This window comes from Anoplophora glabripennis, unplaced genomic scaffold (genome assembly GCF_000390285.2).
Source record: "Anoplophora glabripennis isolate ALB-LARVAE unplaced genomic scaffold, Agla_2.0 scaffold151, whole genome shotgun sequence".
NCBI lineage: Eukaryota > Metazoa > Arthropoda > Insecta > Coleoptera > Cerambycidae > Anoplophora > Anoplophora glabripennis.
Window position 1 is genome coordinate 174,565 of NW_019416371.1, and position 7,794 is coordinate 182,358.

Below are 7,794 nucleotides of genomic sequence, written 5' to 3' on the forward strand. Positions count from 1 at the left end.
TAAAATGTAGAAAATAATATGAAATAAAACTTTTAGTTGGCTGCAAATATTATAAATTTGTACAACCACTTGCCATCCTCCTTTTTTGTAAATATGTACATAATAATATGTAGAAGATAGAAAATAGAAATATTTTCAGAACAAAAAACCGGCGGCCGCAAATTGGAGTTTTTATTATTTTATTACCCTTCTCTTTTCATATGCAATTATGAGATAGCAAGAGAGTGGGATGGACGTATAGGCCGGACAACTCATTATCGTGCACGTGTGCGTGCACCTGGCATTTTCTCGTTTTTTTTTAGGTGAGTTTTGCCGGAATTTGAATGAATGAAATAATTGTACTATTTTTACTATAAACGTATTTCCTGTAGCGACATCTATATGAATATTGTAGTACTTTGTTAGATGAAACGGGACTTCAATTTCCTTCTTAATAAAAAACAATGCATCTTTCTGTGAAATTTCACGTTTTTCTATTCAGTTAGTCGATACGTGTGCAAGTGAACAGGAATCAGATTAGGACTTAGTAGGCAGGGCAGGGATGCTGTTACAAATACGAACAGGGGAAGGAATTTATGGTCAAGTCACATGTCATTAACATGATTATTTCGAGATGTCCAGTTAGGACCTAGAGATAGACCGGCTAGGTCGCAAGTTCACCACGTGCTACCGCCGGAGGATGGAGGGGAGTCAGAATGCCGGTATCTCGTCCAAGTGGCAAGCAAACTTAACGCGAGCGAGCCCATGTCTCGCCAGTTCCACACCAACAGCGACATAGTGTAGTGTTCGGTGTTCTCGACACAACACCCATAACTTTGAGACACATGGCTACACAATAAACGCAATAAAAATGTAAATAGAAAAAAATTGTACAAAAATTCAAAAAAAAATATTTTTAGTTTAGTTTTTATTTTGTTATTTTCTTGTCTTCTAAGTTGTGAAGTGTACACCTCCAAGAGCATTTTCCTTCGATTTGATTTAAAGGAATTAACAGCCATTTGCGAGGTAAGTGACTTTTGCTGTTTTTCAAATTAAAAATTCATTCAGAGCGCTCGACGGAATCCTTGGCTGGACGGCGTGACCTGCCTCAATTGCTCGCTCCGTCTCCAAGGAGCCGTTTCGCACAAGGCTAACCCGTGCGCGGTTCCATCGATCCTTAAAAATTTAGGACTTTAATTTTTAAAAACCACTGTCGATCACCTCAAATTATTTACAGGTTTATTTTAACTGCTTTAAAACTACATCCACTTCTTTCTCAAATAATTTAGTTTCTTTTTTTAATTTAAAAGTACGTCTGCAAAAACAATCGCAAAAAATAGCCGTCGGAAAAGTTCGAAATTAGATGCATTTCTTGACTGATGTGGATGCTTCACATTGAACCTTATGGAACAAATTGTGTAAATATTTTTTTTAAATCAAAGCTGATTCAAAATTTTTCTACTCATACTAAGGATTTTCTCACGGTAACAGAATGTAACATTTTTTCCTTCCTGGCGCTGAAAAAATATATATTTTCGACATTAGAGATGAAAATGAAATAATTATATTTCACTTGACAAATAAATATCTTCAATATGAGTTTTTATTTTAAAAATAATGCGGGCGTTGGTATGAAAGCGAGTAAAAAATTAATAAAAATATGAGTAGAGAAAACAGCATTTCCTGCGCTAGATGAAACACTTTTCCACGTATTTTCAGCTCTTGCACAATCTTAAATCAATATCTTGACATCTTCTAAGTGTTACTTCTTCCAATTATTATGTTACTAGGATTCATAGCAGACTAACAGAAAAACATTGGATAAAAATTAAGTAGGTAAAAAAAGCATGTACAAGAGAAATAATAAAAATATTTTCAGGTGCTTCGACAGCCTTTTTACGCCTAATAATAATCACTAGCCAAATTATGAATTAAATGTGTACTATTTCATTTTATTTGGAGTTTTCATTTACTTTTATTATTTCTAAAAATCACAATGGCTTAAAAAAGTATTAAAATAATCGAAGAGTAACATCGATGAGTAATATAGACGCTTATCACCATCAAAGTTTTTTGATTTAGGGCCGGTTTTCCCAAATGTCAAATAAATTTATTACAGGTAAGGTCAGGTGGGGTAAGTGGGCCCCAAAATTAAAAAAATTCGACTTTGCAAGTTTATAATGTTAATGTTGTAGCACAAGGTACTTGGTTTAACATAAATAATAATAAAGTTTAGAGAAAAATAACGTAAAGTAACATTCTTACTACATGTGGGGCAAGTAGGACACACACTGAGTCTCACTTGCCCTAGATATGGAACAATTTGGGGTAAAAGGGACCTACTGTATTCCCGCACAACTATTTGTAATGTAATAATTTCGTTATGTTCTGTAAAAAATTCACATTTTTTTACCCTAATATCCTTAAGTATGTTTCAATACACGGAGCGCCCACATAATTGAATTAAAACCGACAAACTTTAACATCGAGATAAAATATCATAGTTTTCATTGTTATTAAGAGTGCACCTATTATTTCAAATATGATTTTTGGTCTGAGGTGACACAAGACGGCTTTTCAGAGACTATCACAATTATTTTTAATTAATAGAGTTCTCACTTGCCCCAAATTCCCACTTACCCCACCTGAACTTATAGATTTAATAGACAAATAAATTATTAATCCTATTAGCATTAACTAAACTATAACCATCAATATCACTGTAAAATATTTTAGTTCTTCTGTAATTACGACCAGTAGAAAATTTCGTTGGAATTAAAATTATTGCTGCTTTAACTATATTTTAATAAACAAAACATTCTATGAATTAATGAAAGAATGTTTCTAGATTGCATCATGTCGAATAGGGTTTTCTGACGTGCGTCAACACCCTTAATCAGCTAAAGAATTCGTATCGTTAATTCCCATTTTACACCTGTTGAATCACTTATTCATTACGTGAAAACATTTACTAAATATGGAAAGAGTTCACGTTTAACATGACAAAGACTGGCTATTTGGTGATGAACCAAAACACACACACACACACACACAGACGAAAGAGTTCACGATGAGGCAGGAAACATACACATATTTCCAATACAACAAGATATACAAACATCTGCAGCGTGCTTACGTGCATATTAACTAATTGCTGTTGCATCACTTCTACAAAGAAGCAAATAATGATGGCTATATTCTTACCTGGTATACATCTAAGCCTTGGGGTTTCTAATTTATTTCCGTATTTGTTGTTTAAACTGTTATTTTTCAAATCTGAATTTAGCTTTTTCAATTTGACAATATCCATTTGCCTTTATGCCTATTTAAATTAGCCATAGAAAAATATTTCTATTAAATATATTCGAAAAAGCAATTGAAACATTTTATACACACTTTATTTAAAACTGTACATATGCAATGAAAATGTCCAAGCTTGGCGTGCCGATATAGAATTACGACCGCTTTCTTAGGTCAACGTTACTTTATCAATTATGTTACATTGTTCTCTTCATGTAAAAAAGATAAATATGTTTGTTCAGCTCCAATTCATGCCTGTTGATCTTATCTCGAAATGTGGGTAACTAGGGCCCATGAAAAATTATTGACTAAATATTAAATTCAGTAATTATAGAATTACTTATTGAAAAATAAATGTAAATGCTCTACAATTTTGATGGAGCTACACTTCTATCTCGGTTATATTAAACTGAAACGTTTTGACACAATTAAGAAAAGTTTGTAAGGATATTCACATATGAGTAGATATTCATATAAAAGAGAACTTAAAAAAAACCTAGGCGAATTACTAAAAAAGAAATAATAAAGGTAATAAAAAAGTTGAAAAATGTAAAAAAGGATTTGGTTAAAAGAAATGAAAATAATTATTTATTTGTTTAATATTGTTGCAGGTATTATTTTGTTCCTTCTATTGTCATGTATTTTCTCTTATAAATATTTTCAATAAATTTGAAAATCTTTCTACTAATTTCATAAAAAAGCGTTATAAAAAACAAAAAGTAAAAGAAAATAAAAAAAAACAAACTTTTCTCTCATGAAGCTTAGTTTTCCGGCTACAGGATGTTGATGTGTTGAAGAAGAAAACAAATAAATATATTTTTTAAATAAAAAAGGGGCATCCTGGCTTCAATCTATCAATTAAAAGTTATCCAGATGTCAGTTAAACCAAATTTAATTAAAATCCATTCATAAATTCCTGAAATATAACAAAAAATATTCTCTTTTTTCAAAATCATAACGCCCTGTATACCGGAAACAAAACTACTTGAGAGAACACCATATAGAGCAAAGTAAATTTATTTTTCAATCGGTATCTATCCTTGTAATTTCAGAATTTTAAGTGAAATCACCCTGTATAGGAGCTTCCGTATTTCAACGTTATTTTATTTAATCTCCTTGCTTTTGAAAACGACTAAAAAAAAGAAGGATATCAGTTGACTGAATGAATGAATCCAGATTAACTTCTTATTTAAAAAAATTCAATATTATTTCTAAAAATCAGTACAGCTTTCAAGAAGGCATATCCACCCAGGATGCAATTGTTCATCTAACAAGAAGCATATATAATTCATTAGATAAACAAAATCCTTCGCTGGCTATTTTCTCTAGCGAAGGCTTTTGATACAATCGACTTCTCAAAACTTTTTATCTCTAGAAGATCTAGGCATACGTGGAGTTAATTTGAAATTATTTCGTACCTATTTACAGGAAATTAATTAATTAATTTAAACAGGATTCAATATGTACGTTTAAATGATACATATAATAATCCAAGTACAATTAAATATTGTGTAAAATGGTGTAACAATATGACTTACTATAAATTTTGAGAAAACATTCTATATTCCGTTTTCATCATATAAAAATAAATTAGCAACATATGTGTTCTGGATATAACGGATGGTAGACAGACCATACATATAAATTCAACTAGTAACTTGAAATATTTAGGAATTTACATCTAAAATGTAATATACATGCCGATTGTGTAGCTAAAAAACTCGGGTCTAATATGTCTGTTCTATAACATAAGAAACATTTTAAATACTGAATATATGAAGATTCTATATAACGCACTTGTAAAACCTCATTTAACTTATGGCATTTTGGGTGGGGCGGTATATTAAACTCTCACGTAGAAGATATTGACATACTTCAAAAAAGATTTTTTATATTATTCTAAATAAAAATATCATGTACCCTTCGGATAAACTATTAGATGAAATAGAAATGTTTGATTTGAGACAAAATTATTTTTATTGTGTATGTATTTATTTATATAAAAATAGGCTATTATTACAGCAACTTGATCACGACTATGGTACAAGATTTAAAACCCAAAGTTATAAAATTGAATTTATGCAAAAAACTATAGACCAGAGGAGTCTTAGCTTTCTGGGACCTACAATTTTTAATTCATTGCCGCTTACAGTTACTTCAATAAAAAATATAATTTACAAGTTTTTCACCGTATTTATATATTACATAGATTTTAATTAATGTGTGCTTGAAAGAACCTGTAATTATTGTTTCAATAAATATCATTATTATTATTATTACTTCGGCGAAAAAGGCCGCGGCAGCGAAAATCTGGAATGTCGAGGCGTTAATCCGAATCGATGCGTCTTTTTAGCAACAAATTACGGCTCCGATCATGCGTGTCCGATTGCATTAAAACCCGTTAAAGACGATCATTAACTCCGGCCCATATAAATACCGCGCAACAGATCGATAGATGTCATTATAAGCGACAATAAAACATTGTTAGCGAATTATCTCCGCGTTATTTCCATGTAATTTACGGATACAAGAAAACTGTAAATAGGATGGCGGGCGATTTTGCCAGATAGGCGGTTATTAACCGTTGAATTAAACGCGATTGGAAATGGCGCGCGGAAAGATTCGAAACGTCGGTATTGATTGCGTCAATTTGCAGTGATACCTGTTACCGATTTATTCCTTCTATTTTGTTTATTTATGCAATTTCGTTGTAGTACAACAAAGTGTTTATGCGCGACAACAGAAAAATATAAACAATTTAGAAAGAAGAAATACTAATTGTATTTAACTTACAATTAGTCGACAGTCGTCTTCAAATCTTAAACCTGACAATCCTAATACTCCCTAATAGTTGATGTAGTTAAGGACACTTTATTGATCACACTTCTGAAAGATAAAGACGTTTAGATAATTTTTTTGAACAAATAATCAACATAATTATTCCAAGATAACTATGGATTAAGAGAAACGTAATAAAATTGTTGTAACTACCTAATTTTCGAAGAAAGAAAATCATGCACTTAGTTTTAGTAACATTGTTAGTAAATTTGTTACTAGAGAACCAATCCTGGTTAGTTTTTTGAATTTGGAGCATACATTTACATTCGATGTTGAGATAGTCCTATAAGCAAACGGTTTATATTCTTGTCAAAAATTGTTGGTAAGTCATTTACATATATCATAAAACGTAAGGGACCCATGGTTGAACCCCGTGGTACTCCAAAATTCTAGTGTCGAATGTTGGGTCATTGTAGATTACAAAAAGATATTTACGATATGAAATCTATTAAAATACCATAAATAAGTAATTTCTTCAATAAAATGTCATGAGAGACACAGTCATTTCGGTCTAACCAACACATTTTCTCTCCTTGAAAGTCATATTTATAAACGTCAAATATTTTGTGTCACTCTACCAAAGAAACTAAAGTTTTTTAAGGTATTAAAGTGTATCTTCTAATCAGAGGCATAATAATGACAAAAGACATTAAAATGACTTTNTGGATTGGTATTGGATTAATATGGCGTACCTTTGTCTCTACAATCTTTCTCTTAAAATTTTGAACAGGATTCATTGAAATGCTGAAAGTTTGAGAACTGCTGAAATTCATGACATAAATAAAAGTCCTAGAGAATTTTAAAGGAATAGGGATTGATTCAATTTATTCGATCATAATCAAAATTATAGGTACATATTTGTAAGTAATATTGATATTGCTGATTGAAAAACATTTTCTCTGAAGTGGAAAAGGTTTGGGAACTGCTGGTTCACGTGATGACTTTAAAAGTTTGTAAGGTATCGAATACCGGTATGCCTTTGTGTGTATATTCTTCCTCTTAGATTTGGAACACATTTTCCTTGAGAAATAAAACGTTTGGGAACTGCTGGTTCCCAAACGTTTGATGATCGTAAGAATCCCTAAGTTGTTGACTAATACAACTTTCCTTTGTGTGTATATTCTTTCTCAATATATTTTGAGTGTTTTCTTTGAGAGGCAAAATGCTTGGGAACTGCTGAGATGTTTTTTAAAATTCGTATATTGGGTTGGTGTTGGATTAATATGGAGTACATTTGTTCCAATATTCTTTCTCTTAAAATTTTGAATACGATTTCATTGAAATGCAGACAATTTGGAGACTGCTGTTTCATGACATAAATAAAAGTGGTTTTAAAGGAATAGGAATTTATTCAGTTGATTCGATCATAATTATAATCAAAACGTTTTGAATTGTAGGTCGGTAGACCGTAGATTAGCTATGCTTATACGGAGGATTGGCACCCTCTGTGCAGGTATGGTAGGGTGGAAGAATGTTGGCTTAGGTCAATGTGAGAGATTGACACCGGTTGGCATTTGACCACCCCCCTAATTAATGAGGTTTTCCAGGTTTCCCTCATTCCTGCACTGAATGGTGGTTAGGGCCTACCAACATAAGTCGTTCCTGGGCGCAAATGCGGCCTGCGTAATAATAATATGCCGCCTCCTCTCCCGCACAAGTCTCCGACTTCTGGGCTAA

The 7,794-nt window shown here is 31.9% G+C and overlaps 1 protein-coding gene across 2 annotated transcripts in view; it reads left to right on the forward strand.

The window, feature by feature from the left end:
- Nucleotides 1–680: 680 nt before the first annotated feature.
- The window catches only part of LOC108904157 (protein phosphatase 1 regulatory subunit 3B), a 35,737-nt gene continuing 28,623 nt past the window's right edge, over nt 681–7,794 (forward strand). Inside the window, exon 1 of one of the 2 annotated variants that reach the window (XM_018706588.2) lies at nt 681–1,005. The gene's annotated coding sequence lies outside the window, so the exon portion shown is untranslated. The remainder of the gene's footprint in view (nt 1,006–7,794) is intronic. The other variant, XM_018706586.1, reaches the window with a different exon arrangement.